Genomic DNA, 22,495 nt, shown 5'->3' with positions numbered 1-22,495 from the left:
CCTTAATAGAAAATGACTCAAGTAAAAGTAAAAGTCACCCAGTAAAATTCTACTTGAGTAAAAGTCTAAAAGTATTTGGTTTAAAATATACTTAAGTATCAAAAGTAAAAGTATAAATAGTTTCAAATTCCTTATATTAAACAAACCAGATAGTTGTTTTTTATTTTATTTACGGAAAGCCACAGGCACACTCCAACATTCAGACATCATTTACAAACGAAGCATGTGTGTTTAGTGAGTCCGCCAGATCAGAGGCAGTAGGGATGACCAGGGATGTTTAGTTGATAAGCACTTGAATTTGACTATTTTCCTGTCCTGCGAAGCATTCAAAATGTCATGAGTACTTTTGGGTGTCAAAGTAAAAGTTGTCAAAAATATAAATAGTAAAGCACAGATACACCCCCCCCCCAAAAATTACTTATAGTACTTGAAAGTATTTTTACTTAAGTACTTTACACCACTGGTTTTAGACAATGATATTTTGGTATGCTGAAGGTTTAGTTAGCATTCTAGCCCAGATTGTGATATATTTATTATGAGAGCTTTTGAATAACACACTCATTAATATTTCACAGAATTACCCCACCTATGTGTTTATTGGTTGTTTTCATTTTTACTCCACTTGACTTGTTAAAATTCTTACCTCTGAGGGTGGCGCTGGAGTTCAAGGAAATTATTTAGTGGCAAGATATCCTTTGGGTCTCTCTCTCTCTCTTCTCTCTCCCATACCGGCGCATTTAGTACTAGCTCCGTCTTTCGGTCAACTGTCAGGAATAGAGAACAACATCAAGTATCGTTCACCTCTTTTCTGTCTCCATGAGGACTGAAACCTTCGGTGTTAAAGCAGAGAAGGCGGCCACGGCTCGCTGGTAGACGCAGAGGGAAAACTTTGCAAGTGCTCTGGAGGAAGCGAGATTCGCCCAGTGCGGTGGACGGGCGTCGATCCCCTCTCCCGGCGCAGCATATTAAGAAATTGTCGGAGCGTCAAAAGTGTAGGAATATCAATACATTCATGCTTTCCCTAATTTTGCCTGAGTCCGTCACAGGCGTCGCTTGGTTTACGGAGGAAACGTATATTCTATTTTGAAAGCGCTGTAGGAAGGTAAGTTCGTTTCTTTTCCTTTTTTAGCGACATCAGTGGCGATGCAGCCTGTTGAAATGTAATATTCAGTAGGCTGTATAGGCATATGTAGTTTCATGCAATGCATTTTATTTGATGCATCCCTCGGCTAATATATTATTTTGATCACAGTAGGTGAACAAGGAGAGCAATGTGCATGGAGAAGCCAAGTGAGATGTTGTCAGCCCTTATGAAACCTAAAGATACCTATTTTATCCCTCGCTTTTTTTCTCAGTGACTTTGCTCATTTAAAGGTCCAGTTGAATCTTCAGGTATCTCATGAAGTGTAATGTGTTGTGAAACTTATTGAGGATACTTTTTCCTGAATCCTAGTCTTCTTACTGTGGGATCAAGTTATAGCCTGTTTTATAGTTGCTTTGATATTTTGTGAATTTGATATCGAATGAGATTTACATTGATACTACCACTCCACAAGTAGCCTTCTGGACCGAAGGACTTCACAATAACTATTTTCCTGAAAAGGCAAGGCCATACAACACTATCAAAGACACTAAAGTGGGTCATTGATTGAATGTCTTTTGTTCAACAGTGTTCAGACGATTTAGATTCTAAAACACACACACACACACACACACAGTCACTGCATGACTATTGTATTGTGCTTGGCGTCATACAAGAGTGGAATGTCTGCTAAGCGGACTGGTACCAAGGCTAGGGATTCTCTGGTTTGTTCTGAAATATTAATTTAATTGGCTTGTCTCTGCTTCCGATTATGGTTTGGTAAATGAATGGCAAACGGGTATCTGCATCACAAATACTACAGTACCCTGAGCCTGAGCTGGATGGAGGCAAGGCTGATTACAGAGGTCAAAAGCATTTCACTTGTGGGAGCAAGGTTGCCATTGTTTGACACATACAGTATTATTGAGATTCAGGAAGCTAAGGGGGTCTCGCACATGTCACATCTAACCTTTATTTGAACAAACACAATGTTGCAGATGTTTTACATAGCCATGGGCCCATGGTACTGTACAGTATAAAAATATGTTATCATATGGTCAGCTAAATTTTGCTCATTTTTCTGTTGCCCACAACATTTAAACATATTTTCATGCCAAAGCACGTGTTACATCAAAGATCATCTAGAAAGGAAATCAATTAAATGTTTTCATCTAGCCCCTTTTCAAAAATGTGTGTGTGTCACTAATCTACTCCCTCTGTGGAGGAGATGTGGGCTTGTGTGACCAATTTTGATTTTCCAGGGCACAGCAGCCATGCAATGCAGAGTGCGTGAAGTTTGACATACTGTATATATAATGGGGTGGCAGGGTAGCCTAGTGGTTAGTGCATTGGGCTAGTAACTGAAAGGTTGCAAGTTCAAATCCCCCAGCTGACGAGGTACAAATCTGTCGTTCTGCTCCTGAACAAGGCAGTTAACCCACTGTTCCTAGGCCGTCATTGAAAATAAGAATTTGTTTTTAAACTGACTTGCCTAGTTAAATAAAGGTAAAATAAAAATATATAAACGCAACATGTAAAGTCCCATGTTTCATGAGCTGAAATAAAAGATCCCAGAAAGGTTCCATATGCACAAAAGCTTATTTCTCTAAAATATTGTGTACAAATGTATTTACATCCCTGTTAGTGAGCATTTCTCCTTTGGCAAGATATGCCAAACCTGTCAGGTGGATGGACTATCAAGAAGCTGATTAAACACCATGATCAGTACACAAGTGCACCTTGTGCTGGGGGCAATAAAAGGCCACTCTAAAATATGCAGTTTTGTCTAACAACACAATGCCACAGATAACTCAAGTTTTGAAGCAGTGTGCAGTTGGCATGCTGACTGCAGGAATGTCCATCAGAGCTGTTGCCAGAGAATTTCATGTTAATTTCTCTACCATAAGCCACATCCAACTCTGTTTTAGAGAACCAGCCTAACAACCGCAGACCATGTGTAACCCCGCCAGCCCAGGACTTTCACCTGCGAGATCGTCTGAGACCAGCCACCCGGACAGCTGCTGAAACTGTGGGTTTGCACAATCAAAGAATTTCTGCAAAAACTGGCAGAAAACGTCTAAGGGAAGCTCATCTGCATGCTCGTCGTCCTCACCAGGTTCTTGACCTGACTGCAGTTTGGTGTCGTAAATGACTTCAGTCGGCAAGTGCTTACCTTCGATGCCCACTGGCATGTTGGAGAAGTGTGCACTTCACAGATTAATCCTGGTCTCAGCTGTACACGGCAGATGGCAGACAGCGTATATGGCACCATTTGGGCGAGCGGTTTGATGATGAAACATTGTGAACAGAGTGCCCCATGGTGGGGTAATGGTATGGGCAGGCATAAGCTACGGACAACGCACACAGTTGCATTTTATCGATGGCAATTTGAATGCACAGCGGTACCGTGACGAGATCCTGAGGTATAGACCCATTGTCATGCAATTCATCCGCCGCCATCACCTCATGTTTCAGCATGATAATGCATGACCCCATGTCGCAAAGGTTCGGTACACAATTCCTGGAAGCTGAAAATGTCCCAGTTCTTCCATGGCCTGCATACTCAACAGACATGTCACCCATTGAGCACATTTGGGATGCTCTGGATCGACGTGTATGACAGCGTGTTCCAGTTCCCGCAAATATCCAGCAACTTTGCACAGCCATTAAAGAAGAGTGGGACAACATTTCACCAGCCACAATCAACAGCCTGATCAACTCTATGCAAATTAAATGTGCCGCGCTGCATGAGGCAAATGGTGGTCACAACAGATGCTGACTGGTTTTCTGATCCACTCCCCTACCTTTTTAAAAAAAACAGTTATCGGTGACCAATAGATTCATATCTGTATTCCCAGTCATGTGAAATCCATAGATTAGGGCCTAATGAATTCATTTCAATTGATTGATTCCCTTATATGAACTCTAACTCAGTAAATCTTTGAAATTGTTGCATGTTTATATTTTTGTTCAGTGTACAAACTAAAACATCTCAAGGCTTATGCATCCTAGCAAATTAATGTGATATCAACCACTCAAATCGTTGTCGTCAATATACAGTGCCTTCAGAAAGTATTCATACGCCTTGACCTATTCCACATTTTGTTGTGTTACAGCCTGAATTCAAAATTCATTCAATTTTTTTTTTTAAATCTCACCCATCTACACACACTACCCAATAATGACAAAGTGAAAACATGTTTTTAGAATTTGTAGCAAATTTATTGAAAATGAAATACAGAAATATCTCTTTTAAATAAGTATTCACATCCCTGTTAGAATCACCTTTGGCAACGATTACAAGTTCATTTCTTTGCCACATTTTTTGCTCTTTCACTTTAGTGCCTTACTGCAAACAGGATGCAGGTTTTGGAATATTTTTATTGTGTACAGACTTCCTTCGTTTCAATCTGTCATTTAGGTTAGTATTGAGGAGGAACTACAATGTTGTTGATCCATCCTCAGTTTTATCCTATCCATCCTCAGTTTTATCCTATCACAGCCATTAAACTCTGTAACTGTTTTAATGTCAACATTGGCCTCATGGTGAAATCCCTGAACGGTTTCCTTCCTATCCGGCAACTGAGTTAGGAAGGACGCCTGTATCTTTGTAGTGACTGGGTGTAATCATACACCATCCAAAATGTAATTAATAACTTAATTCTGCTCAAAGGGATATCTCGTTGATTATAGTCACAGCCGTGTATATCCCCGCTAAGCAGATCCCTCGTCGGCCCTGAAAGAACTTCACTGGACTATGTAAACTGGAAACCATACATCCTGAGGCTGCATTTATTGTATGTGGGGATATTAACAAAACTATGAACCATACTTCCTAAATTCTCTCAGCATATCGAATGCGCGACAAGAGCTGGTAGCTTTCTGGATCATTGCTACTCAAACTTCCGGGATGCATACAAAGCCCTCCCCCGCCCTGCCTTCGGCAAATCTGACCATGACTCCATTTTGTTGCGCCCAGCCTATAGACAGAAACTAAAACAGGAAACGCCCGTTCTCAGGTCAATACAGCGCTGGTCTGACCAATCGAATTCCAAGCTTCAAGATTCCTTTGATCACGTGGACTGGGATATGTTCCTGATAGCCTCAGACAATAACATTGACGTATACGCTAACTTGGTGAGTGACTTTATTAGCAAATGCATCGGAGATGTCGTTCCCTCTGTGACCATTATAACCTTCCCTAACCAGAAACCGTGGATTGATGGCAGCATTCGCACGAAACTGAAAGCGCGAGCCACAGCTTTTATTCATGGCAAGGCAACCGGAAACACGACTGAATACAAACAGTGCAGCTATTCCCTCCGCAAGGCAATCAAACAAGTGTCAGTATAGAGAAAAAGTAGAGTTGCTTTTCAACGGCTCAAACACGAGACGTATGTGGCAGGGTCTACAGTCAATCACGCATTACAAAAAGAAAACCAGCCCCGTCGCAGACACCGACGTCTTGCTCCCAGACAAATTACATAACTTCTTTGCTCGCTCTGTGGTATCAGGAAAATAACCTCTCACTAAAACGTCAACAAAATAAAGGAGATGATTGTGGACTTCAGGAAACAGCAGGGGGAGTACCCCCCCCCCCCCCCCCCCCCCCCCCACATCGACGGGACAGTGGTGGAGAAGGTGGAAAGTTTTAAGTTCCTTGGCGTACACATTACGGGCAAACTGAAATGGGCCACCCACACAGACAACGTGATGAAGAAGGCACAGCAGCGCCTCTTCAACCTCAAGAGGCTGAAGAGATTTGGCTTGTCATCAAAAACACTCACAAACTTCTACTGATGCACAATCGAGAGTGTCCTGTTGGGATGTATCACCACCTGGTACGGCAATTACAGCGCCCTTGTATCACCACCTGGTACGGCAATTACACCGCCCTTAACCGCAAGGCTCACCGGGGGCAAACTACCTGCCCTCCAGGACACCGACACCACCCGGTGTCACAGGAAGGCCAAAACGATCGTCAAGAACAACAACCACCCGAGCCACTGGCTGTTCATCCCGCTATCATCCAGAAGGCGAGGTCTGTACAGGTGCATCAAAGCTGGGACCGAGAGTCTGAAAAACAGCTTCTATCTCAAGGCCATCAGACTGTTAATCAGCCATCACTAACATAGAGAGGCTGCTGCCAACATACAGACTCAAATCTCTGGCCACTTAAATAAACTGACTTAATAAAGGTATCATTAGTCACTTTTAATAATGCCACTTTAATGTTTACATCGCTCATCCATATATTTATATGTACATATTCTTAGTCATCCCTTTACATTTGTGTGTATAAGGTAGTTGTTGTGAATTTGTTCGATTTTACTGCATAGGTGGAACTAGAAGCACAAGAATTTTGCTACACTCACATTAACATCTGCTAACCATGTGTATGTGACCAATAAAATTTGATTTGATTGTGATTTAATGTCAGCTTTTTTTTACCCATCTACCAATACCTACCCGTCTTTGCGAGGTATTGGAAAACCTCCTCGTCTTTGTTGTTGAATCTGTGTTTGAAATTCACTGCTCGACTGAGGGACCTTACCGGAAATTGTACATGTGGGGTACAGAGATGAGTTAGTCATAAATAAATCATGTTAAACACTATTGCACACAGAGTGAGTCCATGCAACTTATTATGTGACTTGTTAAGCACATTTTTATGCTGAACTTATTTAGGCTGCACTAACAAAGGGGTTTCAGATTTTAATTTTTAATTCATTAGTCAACATTTAAAAAAACATAATTCCACTTTGACGTTATGGAGTATTGTGAGTAGGCCAGTGTTGCAACATCTAAATTGAACCCATTTAAAATTCAGGCTGTAACACAACAAAATGTGGAAAAAGTCAAGGGGTGTGAATACTTTATGAAGGCACTGTATCCAGGTATAACATGTCAAAGCTACATTTAGGTGACATTTACAATACAGTGCTTTCATTTCGATGTCATCATAAAATATTGAAATACCCAGAGCAGTCAAACTAGATTTTACTGTGTTTTTATATGTACTTCCACACTATGAAGTTGGAATAATACTGTGAAATTTAGAAAATTATGAAAATGCATTTTAAGTGTAAGAGCTGTTTGAAAAGACAGCCTGTTTTGGTGGGATGGAATTTTGGCCTGCCTGGTGACATCACCAGGTAAATTAATTAATTAGTTCTGAAGATAAGCAGTGTTGGTCCTGGATGGGAGACCAGATGCTGCTAGAAGGGGTTTTGGATGGCAGTAGGAGGCACTTTTTCCTCCCAATGCCCCAGGGCAGTGATTGTGGACATTGCCCTGTGTAGGGTGCTGTCTTTTGGATGGGATGTTAATGAGGTGTTCCAATTCTCTGTGGCCACTGAAGATCCTATGGCACTTATCATAAGAGTAGGGGTGTTAACCAATGTTCTGTCTAAGCTGCCCCTTGGTCTGCCACTCAGAAGAAATATAGAAAATATCAGCCCGCGCAGAGAAGCACGAGATTGAACTTCACTCAACTTTCAAGAGTTTTCTCCTTTAGTTAACACTATCATAATTTTGCTCTGTGGAAATTGTGATTAAATCAACGCAATATTAGCCACTTTCAATTTAACATACAGAAACAAATCTAACTGCAAGAGATTTTCTTGTAGGAATAGCGCATTGGAGTAGGATTCTATTGCATTGACAGGCACGACTCAGACCGATGCGCCATAACCAATCAGAGCTGCAGTAGACCTATATGCAAATAGCCATTGCCATATTTGGATATGTGCCATTCACTTTGAGTTGGACATTGTTTACACCATGAGCGGTCGCAAGTAGATGCGCTTGTTTTGAGATCAGAGCGAGAGCTGCGTGTAGCCATCTGTGCACGTGTTCATATTCTTTGAGAGTTACTAGCCCAGTTATAGATCATTTCTACAAACAATGGGGGAGTGGCTGCTTCCTACAACAGCACAAATGTGTGCATTTCTAGCAATCTTTGAAAGGCGAGTCAGATAAGAGCTTTTTTTATGTCTTAATGGGGCAGTGAATACGCTAAGTAGCCAATAGGCAGAGGGTAGCATAGTTTGTCTGATTCTCTGTAATAATGGTGTCAGAATAATAATTCATTTTATTTTGTAAAGTGGTTTCTTGCAGCAAACAACAATTTCGGGCATCTCCTTGTATGAAGGACAACTGTGGTCTTCCCTGTGGCTCAGTTGGTAGAGCATGGTGTTTGCAATGCCAGCATAGTTCGATTCCCACGGGGGGCCAGTACAAAAAAAATGTATGCATTCACTACTGTAAGTCGCTCTGGATAAGAGCGTCTGCTAAATGACTAAAATGTAAAATGGATAAACAGGTTATTTTCAATTCCTGCATGTTTTTTTTTCAAAAGTCTCATGGAATGATCACCACAAATTGGCTGCTACTGTAGACTGAGTGATAGAACAGCTATTTCAATTTGAAATGTTATGGTATGCATTTCTCTCCATTGTTTTTGGTAGGCCTTTCATTATGATCAAATAGCCACAGTAGCCTACTTGGCCACTGTTAAAAGTGTAACTTAAAGTGGGTACAGCCTCATTGTTCACAGTAAACGCACACTGGAAGTTGCGCTCAGCAGACCTGAAATTTGCTCCGTGCCCCACATTTTTTTGTGGGAACATTGGTGCTAACCCCGGCTAAATTCATGTCCACCTACACTAATTATCCTTATTTCCAATTGCCTCATTCCTCTCCCCTGTAACTATTCCCCAGGTCGTTGCTGTAAATAAGAATGTGTTCTCAGTCAACTTACCTGGTAAATAAGGGTAAAAAAATGTATAATAAAAGCTAGTCTTCAGTTTTCCTTAGGCCACTCCCACACAATCCTAGGAAAAATTCTTGCTTGAGATATTGTTCTTGCTAAGAAGCTATTTATGTTTTCAATTAAAATGTTTCTTTTTGACCAATCACAGGTAGGTACTTAATTATTACTCAAAATATTTTATATTGAGATGAAAACGGCTGCATTGGGCCTTTAAAATCCATGGCAATAAAAAAAAAAAAATCTGTATTTATCCAATATGTACTGTTGTATGCCCCAACATGGCTATAGCTTAATTCACTTCTACGCTCACTCTTGGATTTAGAAACAAATTGCTCTGTACTGAGAGCCCTGGAAAATCCATTACAATGTATCTAAGAAGGTCTCAACATTTTTTGACTTCATATTCATAATCTCCAGCACCACCCCAACATCAACATATGTGAAAATGTGTTTCTATGTTTTGTAGTAAAAAAAAGATAAAGAATAGTGTTTCCAATGACATCAAACTATTAGTTGACAATTAGTAGGCAATGCCTACTCGCAATTGGTCAAATTCACACGATGCACACCAATGATGTCATTGGAAACACTTATCTTCCTCTATCCTTTTTACTACAAAACATAGAAACACACCATTTTCACATATGTTGATGTTTGGGTGGTGCTGGAGATGATGAATATGAAGTCGAAACATTGTGAAGTTTCCCTTTAATAATCAATATTCATGAATGTAAATTGATTTGCTAACTCTACAGTTAGAACAGGTGCCGTCTCAATAAGAAGATGCATTATTCCCTGCTTTGTTTTTGTCTTCCAATAGGTTGGCATGGGTGGGGTGTAGTGGGCAAGATGTACAGTAAATACACAACTAGCCAAGAGACCACATAGACAAACTCAATACCACATGTCCATATGGCAGGTGAAGTAATACTTTGCCCTCCGAATTAAAGTTTGTCAGACATTTTACTACCCCAAGCTGAGTCTGTGGTCCACGCGATCTGTTGTGTAGATCCTATTATATGCGTTATGCATTTCATCTTAATCCCACATGAATTGGAAAGACTGGCACCGTGTTATTTTATACAATTAGCTGCTGCCAATCTTTCCGGTTCTTCGGGGATTGAGATCCAAATGGGGGACTCCGTTCTACTTTAGACCTCTTTTGAGGTAAGCTATACTGTCATGAGACGTTGATTTGGGACGGATTATTCCTTTAGAGTACCATGGCGTATGTGTCAGTCTAGGTGGTTGATAGGCAAAGAGAGAGAACATACTGCATAGCAAAGGGAGTCCATCTGCAAAGTCTGACTGATGAATATCTTGTTAGTATGAAGTCTAAAATCTGCTCCATATTGCTCTGCTCACAAGGTACCATACTGTGCTGCGTAATCTCTAGAAGACTCTGCAAACCAAGGAACTACGTTGCATACACAGGATGTTTGCAGTCTGTAAGAGCATATACAGGACAACAGCAGTATCGCTACATCGGGCACTATAAAATCTGCGTTGCGTAGAACACGAACGTAGTGGAATTGAATGCCTCCCGAGTGGCGCAGGGGTCTAAGGCACTGCATCGCAATGCTTAATCCATGAGGCGTCACTACAGGCCCGGTTTCGTTCCCAGGCTGTATCACAACTGGCCGTGACATGGAGTCCCATAGGGCGGCGCACAATTGCCCCAGCATCGTCCGGGTTAGGGGAGAGTTTGGCCGGGGGGGCTTTACTTGGCTCTAGTGACTCCTTGTGGCGTACCTGGGAGCCTGCAAGCTGACTCGGTCGTCAGTTGAACGGTGTTTGCTCTGACCCATTGGTGCAGCTGGCTTCCAGGTTAAGCAGGGGGTGATGCGGTTTGATGGGTCATGTATATGAAGAAGAGTAACTTGACCTTCACCTCTCCCGAGCCCGTTGGGGAGTTGCAGCGATGAGACAAGATTGTAATTGGATTGCAGTTGGATCTCATGAAATTGGGAAGAAAAAGGGGTAAAATATCTATATATTTTTAATTTAGGATATCAACTAAATGTATTGAACTTTATTAGAAATGTCTTCAATTTGCTCAAGTTAATCATATGATATGAACAAAAGGTGTCAGTGATTCACTTCCTGCATCTTTCTGAAACGGCACAGGAATGCTCCTGTCTGTGTGTGCGAGGCGTGCGCATGTCTACACTTTGTGTAGCCATTAGAGAGGATGTTAATGTTAACCTTCTTCTCTGGTAGAGATGGAACAGCTTTCCCAAAAACCTTCTAAATGAAATGTTCACTACAAAGTAGCCTATGCCTACCTGGCAGAGTGATTCAGTATCATGATTACTTGCATCTATCCAGTGGCCATTTTGTTTTGCAAACTCTACAGTCACATGGGCGCTACAGAAACATCTCCAACCAAACAATGGTCTCTTGCTGGTGCGCAATTGCATTAATGGATAACTACACCCCAAAATTAAAATTTCGTACATTTTTCCCAGACCTCAAAAGTCGTCTCCTGATGTGGTTTAAGCGTTGTTGTGGACTTAGAACATCCAATGTTGTTGTTTATATTAAAAAGTTTGATTTTGAGCGTGAACCTGAAAAAAAAACCTGGAAAAGGGAAACCTGGAAAAAGAAAACGGAGACAACAAAATTTGTGAAAAAAACAAAACGGAAACAGATTTCATAGGGCCTTACATACTCTAGCCTACACATACATTCTCTCTTTCACTCACTCACTCACTCACTCACTCACTCACACTTTGTTCTTCTATCAACATTGTTGAATCTACTGGTGTGATCTCTGAGGATTTGTAATCGAGATTTTTGTGGATGTTGAATGTAAATATTTAATGAATTTATTTGGGCTGTATCTTCTTACAGCTTGCGATGGTGAATGTGTCAAAGGAAAGACATGAAAGCTGTAATGTATTTCGAAAAAAACAAGTTTCCCTTTTATCTCAAACTGCAGCCTGTAAGCCTACCTTTTGACTTCTCATTTATGGTGCAGAAATGTATTGACTGCTACTCAGTCATGGAGATGAGATGGGATCTGTGCTTGTTGTATTCGTTTCTCGTTCTCTCCATCTACTACCTTATTTGGCCATACAGTGACCTTTAGATATGGCCATTTGTTAAACATGCGTGAGGTGGACATCTTTCTTGGCTCGATGATTCTGTGATTATCAAACTTTGCATTAGCTCTAATTGCACACAGTGTGTTCAGGAAATGTTTTAATTGAAAACATTTACACAGAGTGAACGAGGGGAATTACGCCCTTATATTAATTCATTAGTTTTCAATTATTTCATTGATTAACATCGTCAGAATTAAAATATAGATTTAATTACCGAGAGTCAAGCCGATTAATGTTGTTGCTGCATTTGGTGTCTCTCAGTCACAAATCACCCATGGATTTAATTAAAATGTCCAGGGTATGCAAACAAAGCACAATCGTCACCCTAGTTTCCCCTCCGTGTCACTCGCCGGTTCCTTTCCACTGCCCAAGAGGGATGTGGAAGGTAATCTACTGGAGAATGGAATTCTCCATAACCATGTTGTGCCACGCGACAATGTCCCAGCAGGCACCTTCTGATAGGCTAGTCCACTCACTGCAATGTAGTTCAATCTCGCCAGGTGATACTGTATTCCATCGCTGATGCACCCGGACTCGGCTCACTAACCATTCTAGTTAGCTATGTTCTTGACCTTTTTTAAACTGGTCCTCAAAGTTGCTCACAAGCGTTGAATCTCGCTCTCAAGGGCTGGCAGCGTCCCTGATAACATTTTAAGACGTGCCCTATACTTCTGTTTTTGTTTCCAGTCTTGAACAGAGTTTTTTATGTGGTTGCATTTGGACTTGCAATTATTTGGAGGCTTCGAACATGAGCAATGCAAGATAAATGCATCTCATTACAATCATACTTTCATTTTTTTAAGGCTCAAAAGATGATGCTGATATCCATAACAGATCAATGCTTAATCCATAAATGCTGCTGTTTTGACTACTAGATGACCATAAGAGAACTCATACAGAATGACGTCTTCATCGTTACAGGTGTTTATACTGTATCTCGACATTAGGGCCATGAAGATAGAGGCTTTTATTGTCTTGTCGCTCCCAGATCTAGAGCCACGTTTCTGTTTTTCATGACATACGTAGGATCTTAATTTGATCACTCTGTTTTTGCTGAGAATTTTACAGCAGCCCAGGAAATGCAGGTGAGCTTTGTGATTTTACATAAATTCACTGAAAACCTGCACCAACGCACAGTTCTATGAACAGTATTGCGCTTTTCACGTAGTGTAGTTTTGTCCAGCTAATAGCCTAACCACCGATCAAGCAACGTTATGTACTAATTGTTCATATCCTGTTGCTGCAGGATTATTCTGCTGCAACAATACGGGTCAAATTAAGATCCTACAACTGTGCTTTCTTTTTTTCCCCTCCATCTTGGTTAATAAATGTGCAAGACAGAGGTTGTGTTTTTCTTATGTGCACCATATTAAATACCTGATTAAGTTCAGTAATGGCCGTGGGAGGAAATCAGGGTGTAAGATCAAAATCGGAGTGCTTTCATGTATAAATTGTGAAATGGAAAAGTGTGTAGGGGTGGGTGGTGCTATAATATTACTGATGTCAAGGCATTGCCACTGTGTTCCAATTCAAGTGCAGAGAGGCTTGACTGAGAAGATCGCCCCTATTTTATTGCATCTTTGAGGGAAAAAGCGTCTTAACTGCTCTTTCAGGAAGTGTGTTTTCCACTGACGATTAGTGCAATGCCTCCTTAGCTTACTGACTCTGACTTCTACTACTTCTAGTATCACCACCACTAATACCATTGCGACTGTTACTTCCACTACCCCTACAGCTACCAGTACTCTGACTAAAACTGTAACATGAAAGGTGTCTATCAGACCAGTTTAGGACCTCAGTCGACAAGTTCTAGGATTATATGAATGACTGATGACCGTTTTTGAAATCTGTTCAGTGGGCACATGAAGAATTTCGATGCGGTCAAGCTGACTGGACCAAACATATTTATCTGGGGATTTACTATCTTTAACATGGTGTTAATAATACAGTAGGATACTAATAATTAATGTCTATCATTTAATAATAATAAAGTATTCATAAGTGTGAATCACTTCTCCAGAAATATCTCTTCAGACTCCTCATATCCCTTCTTCAGCTGAGCAAGAGTAAAATACCGTAGACCTCGGAGTTGAGCCAAAGCGAGGTAGATAGAGAGAGAGTGTTTATCTACTGGTTGATGCCTTATCTCTCACTATGGCATCCAACTGTTAGAGGAAGTCCAAACAGGCTAGTCTTTTTTGGAAAACAGTCAACATATTGTAGTCAAGAACATTAAGATAACTCCTTCAGGTCAGAGTCATACTTTGTTTTTTTCTTCTTCTAAAAGCAGTCCTCTCTGGCATTTTGTTGTGATATTTCTCTGTGGGTGTTCTGTACACTTGTACATTCTGTTTCATGAACCAAGCTGGGATATAGACGGAGGATTAGTCAAGGTTTTTGGCCACTCTCTAGCGTCAAGGTGACAACATATAAGCATTGTGCTAGCAACATTGACACCGTAACAACAATGATCCACACGGATAGTTACAGTACATATCCTCACGGTGGATACAGGATCAGAGGTGGAAATTGCATCATATCTAATTTGGGTTGATTCCTACAAGTAGTCTTTTAACATTTTTTTAGTTCTAATTCTTCTCAAAGCAAGAAACATCTGGGAAGAAATGTGGCGGGCAGTACTAGGCTACATGAGAAAGAGGAGAGAGCAGGATAAGGAGACCGAGTGTCTAATGAGTACAAGGCGTTGGGCTGTGAGCAGGGCTTACGGATTCGGCTAAGTCTTGGAACTCTTGTCAATGCCACTTTGAAGTTAATGGATGACATGCAATTAAAAAGTCTGGGCTAAAAATTCAATCTAATCCATTTGAGTAGGGAATCTGTGGATGCAGGATTTATTTTTTTTACTCTCCGGTAAGACCATGCCTTTTCCTAAAACTCCACACAGGATTGTAGAGAATTAGTGTATATTTATAGGTAGAAATGCACTCTTCTGACTCTTCTCTTCTGCCTTTTTTAAATTTGACTTAATTTGAGGAAAGCAGCATTCATAAACCTTCTTCATGAGCAAATGGCTGGGTTGAATACCTGTACCTAATCATGGATTTAAGACAAGCTCTCTTAAACAACTGCCTGAGGCTCCACGGTCTGTTTGAAATCATATCTGTTTGAACTCGGGGCTAGTGTAGAGAGACTACATTTACGGCTACCGGCTGGATACATTTGACTGTTCAGCGTAACAGTTTGGGGTCTGGAATAGCCATCTGGGAGAGTTGCCAGGTTGGGTCCTGACAACCAATTTAAACATGGGGGCTGGTGTGAGGCTATTATTCCAGAATGGAGGCACCGCTACAGTAGATACAGAGTAGGAGTGACTAACATCTCCCTAAGCACTTCTCACATCTCTGAAAGCGTTCTCATTGAGACATGCTTCTGTCTCTGAAGACATTGCTCTAGCATTGTTCTCCACAGAATAACATTAGATCCTTGGCCTCCGGGAATCTGTCATCATCCCACTGGTTATAGAGATGTTTATTTAAGATATTAACATACGGTTGAATTCTTCTATAGAGAGAGAAACTCCCCCTATGTAATGTTTCATCAGCCTGTGGTACTCCTTGGGCACATGAAGGTTACTATTGAACATGATTTGTTTGGTAATTACTCACTATAAACTACTGGGGCTGTGTCCTCCTTTCTTTGTCCTCATTGCATCACATTTTGAAAATAAGGCCCTCTTTTTATTGCCCTGGGATTGCTGTGCGCCATCATTAGTCAGGAGGGAGATATTCCAACACCCTCTCTAATTTAGTGGTCCTCGAGGGACGTCCTCAGCATGGTAATCACTATTGCCCTGGTTTTTGGCAATGAACTTTCAGCGTAAGTGCAACATTCATATTAGTATTTTTTATTTTTTTATTAAGATTTGATTTATTTCAATGTTTTTTTCCAATGTGTTTTTTTCTGTGTGAACATCAGTTGCTAAGAACAATTCAGTCGTATCTCAAAGCACTTTCAGTGCAACAAAAGAGAAAGATAAAAAATAAAAAAAATAGCACAGGTCTGCTCATAGACTTTAGCTCTCCTCCTTCTCTAGGGTGACATTTAATTGACGAAAACAACATTATCGGTAGGTCAAGTGCCAAGGCTTTGAGCATAAAGACCTCTGAAGGAGTAATATGAAGAGTGACTGAGCCGCGTCCGTTAGTACATTCCATAGGGAAGGGCACCGGCTGATTTTTTTTTTTTTTTTTTTTTTTTTTTCAACCTAAATAGGATACGTGCTTGTTTGAACACCGCAAATGACTTATGAAACGCTATGACAGGCCTGGCATAAGTGTGACAAAGGAAGTTGAAATAATACCATACATTATTTGTCACTGGCTGGAAACGATGGGCCAATCCAGTGCTTGGAACTCCCCCTCGTCTCACAAATGGCTAGCATTTATAGCTCGACAGAGAAGTTGACTTGTGCTAAGTGAGGTGACAAGGTAGCTTGACAATGTTAGACTGGCTTTGTTTTATAGCCTGCTGTGTGTACAGCACTGCTACTGCAGATCCACTCCTAACCATCTGACATGAACGAACACACACAGAATTTGATGTCATCTTTACCCTCCATTGATATAATCAGATGTCACATTTTCAATACCTGGATTTAGTCCTTTATTTTTGGTGAAAAATATGTATTACTGTGCCTCAGTCAAATAGTTACCTTTTTGATCCTTGTAGTTGCAACCTGGAATCACACTAACTTTGAAGTGTTGTTTGTTTAGATGTCTGTGTTTTTTTAGTGGTCTGTCTGTATACAGCAACATGTGGTTGGACATGTCATCACTTTCACTTACAACCTTGTAAGTTTGTAAGCATAGGCAGTGCCCAGGATTAGCTTTTTGTGTGTGATTGTTGTTAGAATTTATCAGGTACGTATGTCAACAGAAACGCCAACTATAGGCTATAACAAAGCACGTTCACTCTGTCTCGACGAGAATATACACCTCTGCCTTAGCAACCTGGAGAGAAAGGTGAAAGAAGGTGAAATCTTTTCAGAGTGGACCCAGCCTTCTATTATTTGAACCATTTATGGCTCGTTATCCTTGTAGTCCCTCTAGGCAGACGGGTTGCCTCCCACATTAACAATGTTCCGACATGCACGTCTGCACAGACACAAAGCATCGGTTGGCATAGGTGGAACCGGATGAGCAAAATCTTATCCGTTTGTGCCCTGATGTACACATCCCCACTGGACACACAATGGAGTGTATTTAGCTTGTTTGAGTAGTTTGCATGAGCCATGACAACTAACATTGGTGTTACAAGCTTTCAACCACCGAATGGCTGTCGCTATAATTAGTTGAACGATCTGCGTCTGAAATTCTTTTGTTTTGTTCAATTCTTTTGTTCAAGAGCACAATTCCTGCTCACATTTTTAAGCCCCACCTACCCAAATTCGTGATTTATTGGGAGAGTTGTCTGTTGGAAGAGCACTCTCCCTGGAAGATTTTTTTCAAAGTTGCCAAGACAATCCCCCATGTCCCCGTTTCCGAGACTAGTATCTTTGGCCGTGCTTCTGTGGAGGATGATACTGTGTTGCCTGGAGTGAAAGTATTCCAATATTCAGCGAAAAAAGGCCCGGCAGTCATCCACACAAACACTGTCCTCTGCTCAGTGTAAACATGCACTGTCAATCAGAGGAGATAAGTAATAAGTCGAGTTCCTATAGTTTGCCAAGCTTAGGACCTTGTAATGGATAGAAAATATTGCCTCCAGCATGAGCAGTTGAGAGTTGATATCAGAACCTAGTAGTAGTCCTTTTTGGATATTGTTGCTTTACATAATTACCCCTGATCTTTGCTTTACTGTTATCCGTTATTTTAAAACATGCTTCTATGCCATTTCTAAATTGCATACACTTTTATGTTAAATAGAGCTATCTGTCTCAGCAAGAAGAAAAATATAATCACCCGTGTTTTATTCATGTGGTTTTCACTTCTAATGCTTCTTCAGAAAGTTGTTATGTTGAGATGAGGATTCTTTATCTCCGGGGTCATCAGTAACATAGCTGGCTTTGCACCTCGGCAGTGGGTCTGCAAAGTCCCAGTGGAAAGCAGCATGAATGATCACTTGATGAATCATGACCCCCTCGTTCGGAATTTAAGATATATCTCTGTCTTTGCTCTTCTGAAGGGCAACTTTGAATCCTACAGTGTGGTAGTGCTGCTGTCTGTATATCACAAGGAAACAAGGTCAAGCTGACAACAAAGGGAGTAGAATATTGTTATAGAATCTCATTGCCTTTGTCTGAATGTGAAACCGCTTTCCGACTGTTATCTCAATCAATAAATTGTCTCGGAGTATAATATAGTCTCAATTAGCATTAAGTGGCATAACACTTTCAGAATTGTTATGCTTGTTGTAAACTGCAGATATACAACATTATTTCACTTAACGAACATAAGATCACTCTGCTTAAAAATCAGTATTCTGAAATGAACAGGGCATTTTCTTATTCTATTCAGTAGGACTTGAACTCATTAAGTAAAAAAAAACTTTTTCCCATATGAATGTGCACCCACTCCATATCAGGTGCTTCTCATAAGGTCCCTCATTATTGGCCCTTCTCTGTTCCCCAGCTTTCTGATTAGAACCACAGACAGGTAGCTGTCAATCAGGCTATGTAGATCAGAGCAGAAGCTATGCAAACACCATGTGATTGGTTTTATTAATCAAATATATCTGAGGACAAGTACTCATGCTGGATGTGAAGGCTTTTTTTATTTACAGAGAACCTCCAGCGTCTTCCTCCTTTGATCTGTGAATTGCTGGTAACGCTTGATTTCCCCCTGAATGGGAACCAGTCTGCAACACTGTCCTCTCTCATTGCAGTATCTTCTCCGAGTGCACTGGGTAATGCAACAACATGATTTTCTGCCCTAAGAAACCTACATATAAGCCCCCCCCTAGAATGTAATAGCTTTTTTTTTCTCCATCTGAAAAAATAAATAAATGTATTTTCATGTTAGTTATTTTGGGAGTAAGTGTGGAGATGCACTTCGGTGGAATCCAATACTTCACTTCAACTCAGTTGTAGTGGCTCATTGTGGGAATCTCTGCTCTTTTGAAAACCTATTGAGACATTTTGAGAAAGCACATCATTTTGCCAATACAAGTTTTATTTTCAGTGATGGTCAAAAAACAGGTGGTCCATGTGCCACAGGAGGCAGTTTATATTTTAGTGTAAATTCACTCAGTACTCTGTACCACACCAACCACACGCCTGTCAAATTGTCAGTTGACTTTTTGTTTTCAGAAGGCAGCTACTGCCCCTTTTATATCTTCCGTCTATAGTAACCACCCACTTGGACCATGAAGAGCGATTTGATCTGTACTAAATATATAAACTCAGTAAAAAAAAGTTCCTTTTTCAGGACCTTGTCTTTCAAAGGCCATTCGTAAAAATCCATATAACTTCACAGATCTTCATTATAAAGGGTTTAAACTCTGTTTCCCATGCTTGTTCAATGAACCATAAAAAAATTATGAACATGCACCTGTGGAACGGTCGTTAAGAAACTAACAGATTACAGACGGTGGGCAATTAAGGTCACAGTTCTGAAAATTTAGGACACTAAAGAGGCCTTTCTACTGACTCTGAAAAACACCAAAAGAAAGATGCCCAGGGTCCCTGCTCATCTGCATGAACGTGCCTTAGGCATGCTGCAAGGAGGCATGAGGACTGCAGATGTGACCAGGGCAATAAATAGCAATGTCCATACTGTGAGACACCTAAGACAGCACTACAGGGAGACAGGGTGGACAGCTGATCGTCCTCGCAGTGGCAGACCACGTGTAACAACACCTGCACAGGATCGGTACATCCGAACATCACACCTGCGGGACAGGTACAGGATGGCAACAACTGCCCGAGTTACACCAGGAACGCACAATCCCTCGATCAGTGCTGAGAGAGGCTGGACTGAGGGCTTGTATGCCAGTTGTATGGCAGGTCCTCACCAGACATCACCATCAACAACGTCGCCTATGGGCACAAACCCACCGTCGCTGGATCAGACAGGACTGTCAAAAATTGCTCTTCACTGACGAGTCGGGGTTTTGTCTCTCCAGGGGTGATGGTCAGATTCACGTTTATCGTCGAAGGAATGAGCATTACACCGAGGCCTGTACTCTGGATCGATTTGGAGGTGGAGGGTCCGTCATGGTCTGGGGCGGTGTGTCACAGCATCATCGGACTGAGCTTCTTGTCATTGAAGGCAATCTCACCGCTGTGCGTTACAGGGAAGAGATCCTCCTCCCTCATGTGGTACCCTTCCTGCAGACTCATCCTGACATGACCCTCCAGCATGACAATGCCACAGCCATACTGCTCGTTCTGTGCGTGATTTCATGCAAGACAGGAATGTCAGTGTTCTGCCAGGGCCATTCCCCCCCAGAAATGTCCGGGAACATGCAGGTGCCTTGGTGGAAGAGTGAGGTAACATCTCACAGCAAGAACAGGACAATCTGGTGCAGTTCATGAGGAGGAGATGCACTGCAGTATCTAATGCAGCTGGTGGCCACACCAGATACTGACTGTTACTTTTGATTTTGACCCCCCCCCCCCTTTGTTTAGAGACACATTATTCCATTTCTGTTAGTCACATGTTTGTGGAACTTGTTCAATTTATGTGTCAGTTGTTAAATCTTATGTTCATACAAATATTTACACATGTTAAGTTTGCTGAAAATAAATGCAGTTGACAGTGAGAGGACATTTCTTTTTTTGCTGAGTTTAGTAAGACTGCTATTAAAAGCCTCAAACTTTGAATGGTTGCCATGTGACCTATTTCCACTTCATAATATAAAAAGAAAACACAGTCAGCTCATGCCTTAGAAGGCTGAATGGCATTTAGTAGACTGTGGTGTTGGTATTAGCTCAGTCTTGTTGAGTAGTCGAAGGGAGATGGTAGCAGAGCACAAACTGAAGGGCCCATGGTGCACGCTAGATGAATGCCTGCAGTCTCCAGAGAGAGGGGGAGATTGCTGTTGTCTTTTTGAAGGATGAGTAAGTTTTTCGCACGCTCAGTTCAATTTTGTTCACTCACAGTCTAAAAGTAGAAGGTATCTTTCCAGAAATGAAGAATTGAGAGTTTTGGTGTAAGTGTTAAATATGTTTGTTCCCCAAAAAGGTGAAGATGAACAAAATGTAGTTCAGGAAATTAGAAGTCTTAACGATTGGCTGATGACGGACGGCAAAAGATGGCATGTTGAATGACTTGTTTTGTTGTTTGTTGAGAATTAGTTGCACTTTGACAATACAATTTTTCTATTGGTCCCTGTACTGCTTTAATGGTTAACTCTGTGTTGTAGATGAGTATGAAAGATTAAGTCTCTGTCGTCCCGACTATCAGGTCTCAGTATAAACAGAGACAGATCGATAGGATTATGCCCCTGCAAGAAAGCTAAGAAGGCTTAACCTTTAAATTGATCATTGATTTTGCCCCCCTTTCATTTCAGTCAAATTATTAGAATTGTATGTCCAAGTCAGTTTTAAACCATATTCCTAATGTCTGCAAATGTCATAGAGGGGAGTAGTCAAGAGAATCTAATGTTGGGTTTAATATCTGGATCGCTTTATTGCTTATCTGGTTCGGTTAAGAGTGGTCTTGTCTCAGAGGGTCGATAATGTCATGCATGTGCTGGGATAGGACTTGTCCACACTTTTTTATATAGGAACATGTGAATGATTAGCTATGACCTTGAAACCTTGACCCCAAATAATGGGCAGCAGGTAGCCTAGTGCTTAGAGTGTTTGGCCAGTAACCGAAAATGTGTTTGTTCACCTTGTCGGCTCGGGTATTTGAACCATCTATCGATGTGCCCTTAACTCTAATTTGCTCCAGGGACGCCGTACTACTATGGCTGACCCTGTAAAACAACACATTTCACTGCACCTATCCGGTGTAGGGTGCCTTCAGAAAGTATTCTTACCCCTTGACTTATTACACATTTTGTTGTGTTACAGCCTGAATTCAAAATGGATTCAATATTTTTTTTCCTCACCCATCTACACACAATAAATACCCCATAACGACAAAGTGAAAACATGTTTTCTGAAATTTTAGCAAATGTATTGAAAATGAAATACAGAAACACATTTACATAATTATTCACATCCCTGAGTCAATACATTGTAGAAGCACCTTTTGGCAGCGATTACAGCTGTGAGTCTTTTTGGGTAAGTCTCTAAGAGCTTTCCAAACCTGGATTGTGCAACATTTGCCCATTTATTATTTTCAAAATCCTTCAAGCTCTGTCAAATTGGAACATTCACTGTCTTCTTGGTAAGCAAGTGTAGATTTGGCCTTGTGTTTTAGGTTATTGTCCTGCTGAAAGGTGAATTAATCTCCCAGTGTCTGGTGGAATGCAGACTGAACAACATTTTTCTCTAGGATTTTGCCTCTGCTTAGCTCCATTCCGTTTCCCTTTTATCCTGAAAAACTCCCCTGTCCTTGAATTTGCCTCAAACATAACACTTTGTATTCAGGACAAAAAGTTAATTGCTTTACCACATTTTTT

General features: G+C 41.0%; 1 protein-coding gene across 1 annotated transcript in view; it reads left to right on the top strand.

Moving 5' to 3' along the window:
• Positions 1-638: 638 nt before the first annotated feature.
• Positions 639-22,495, top strand: part of LOC115201174 (protocadherin-15) — a gene marked incomplete in the record, with an annotated part of 207,797 nt that continues 185,940 nt past the window's right edge. The window contains 1 exon segment of the mRNA XM_029764542.1: positions 639-1,102.

The sequence above is a fragment of the Salmo trutta genome, chromosome 10, assembly GCF_901001165.1.
Source record: "Salmo trutta chromosome 10, fSalTru1.1, whole genome shotgun sequence".
NCBI classification, from domain to species: Eukaryota; Metazoa; Chordata; class Actinopteri; order Salmoniformes; family Salmonidae; genus Salmo; species Salmo trutta.
Note: the sequence above shows the minus strand (reverse complement) of the source record. Positions and strands in the feature narration are given on the sequence as shown.